The 2,174-nt window shown below is 50.1% G+C and overlaps 1 pseudogene; it reads right to left on the bottom strand.

Moving 5' to 3' along the window:
- Window positions 1-1,382: 1,382 nt before the first annotated feature.
- On the bottom strand, window positions 1,383-1,535 carry LOC147751126 (5.8S ribosomal RNA; annotated as a pseudogene).
- Window positions 1,536-2,174: the final 639 nt, after the last annotated feature.

Below are 2,174 nucleotides of genomic sequence, written 5' to 3'. Positions count from 1 at the left end.
AATAAACTGCAGATACATTTGTTGGTCTAATACCCTACTTCCCTTGACTCACACAAGGGGTTCCTCTCTCTTCTAAAAACTCAGCACTCCAGCTCCATCTATTTTAAGGGCTAGTTGATTCAGTGGGTGAGTTTTATCACACACCCCTTTGAAGATTACAACTTCCATGACTACTGTTATGCTGTCTATATTAGCCAACACCTTTTATGAAGTCTGATGAGCGTTGGCATTGGGTGTCTTAACACAGCATTTGGTTCATTCCACAGAGTCAGTTCTGCTTCCTAAAAGTGGCCCACTAGTCACTCTCATTCAATGCCTGGCTCCACACCAGCAAGCCAGGCTTCTTACCCATTAAAAGATTGAGAATAGATTCACATTGTTGCAGCCCAAAGACCTCTAATCATTTGCTTTACTAGATAAAACTGGTGTTCCTGATCACCAGCTGTCCTGAGGGATACTTCAGAGGGAACCAGGTACTATATAGTTTGATTAGTCTTTCTCCCCTTACCCAGACAGGACAAACGATTTTCAAATCAGGACCGATAGGAACCTCCACCAGAGTTCCCTCTTGCTTTGCCTTGCCCAGGAATAGTTCACCATCTCTCGGTCCTATCACACACCTTTATGCTCCACCTCCCTGACATAGTGGGGAAGACTGGCCAGTGATTCATTTGAACGAGGCCATAGCTGAATCCCACCTCAGTTGGCCCTCACCTTCATTGAGCCAAAGGGTTTCAATCGACCCTCTGACTCATGCAGGTGTTAGACTCCTTGGTCTGTGTTTCAAAACAGGTCAGGTGGGTAATCAGCATTGCTACAGCCCCCTGTGGCACTCGCCACTGGTTCCCCACCCAGCAGGGTGACACGGTCAGGCTTGCACCGAGCACAGTCTTCCCCATTTTAACATCATGCCGCGAGCAGGAACCCCATTCCCCCTTCCCCACCCCTGTATACCCAGGCCACTTCCATGGGTGCCAGAGAAGGGACCCTCTTTCCCACAGGGGGACCCTCTCTCCCACATGGGGGTCATGACGGACAAAAGCCTATGAGGCCCGCATGGAAACCAGCTCCTGCAGGCAGGCAGGAGACCTTCCCAGCCCCAGCCAAAGAAGTGGGCACCCAAAGATGTGAACGCAGGCAGCCATGGGATACCACATACAGTCACATGCAGCACACAGCCAGGCACCCTGGGTCTTTCAGGGCTGGGGCAGACCGGGCATCCATCCCCCCGCCAAGGAAGGCAAGGTCCCCTGGTGGCATACCTCTGCAGTTGGACCTGGTGGCCTGCGATGGGCAATTAAGGGTCTGACCTTGAAAGGACAAAGGAAGCAGACCCCCCTGAGCCACACCATGGGAGAGCCCCAAGGTTATTGACGTTCAAGCGACCTTTAGAAAGAAGTAGTCCTGGGGGGAACCCATGGCCACAAGGTGCATTCACATGTCAATGACCAATGCATCCTTCAAGTCATATTAATTCTTGAAGCTAACTGAGTTCTTCTTTGACTCGGGAGCCAGGTGATTCACTGCTAAGAGTCACAGGCAACTTTCACAAAGTTTGTCCAACTGCAGTTGAAGGAGAAGCAGGAGGAAGTCATCTCCAATCATCCACTGCCCCCGCAGTGAAACGGTCAACGCAGCCCAGCACCCCATCACGCCTCCCTTTTGAAGTTGACCTCCACAAATTAAACGTGTTTCCAGGCGCTCAGCCCAAGAGCCCCACCCCACTACCACATCAGCATGGCAAGCTAAGGCTCCCATGGCAGCAGAGGGAGGAAACTCCAGCTCTGGCCCTCCAGGAAAGTGCCACATAAATCTTTAAACCCCAGTCTGGACACAGATCCAGTTCACCTGGTACCTGGCATTGCAGGTACCTGGCAATGCACAGCAGCCATCCGCCACAATTTCAAAATAACTGAACTAATGAAAGCAAGAGAAAGCAACAGGATGGTTTACAGAAGTACCCTGGAAGCACATGTGAATTAGGCTGTCACTGAAAGACCATTTTAAAGCAAGGTTAAAAAAAAACTATAGCCCTCATCCGCTCAAGCACGATGGAAGTCAGCCAGCAATAGAGCCATCTAAAAGTAGCATTTGTTTAACCACAACTAGAGAAGCAAAAGGTGTCTTGTCGAAAATGTGGTTTCAGTCAGAGACGGCAAACCATAGTAAAGTGA

This window comes from Lissotriton vulgaris, chromosome 1_1, assembly GCF_964263255.1.
Source record: "Lissotriton vulgaris chromosome 1_1, aLisVul1.2, whole genome shotgun sequence".
NCBI classification, from domain to species: Eukaryota; Metazoa; Chordata; class Amphibia; order Caudata; family Salamandridae; genus Lissotriton; species Lissotriton vulgaris.
This window is presented reverse-complemented; position numbering and strand designations above follow the sequence as displayed.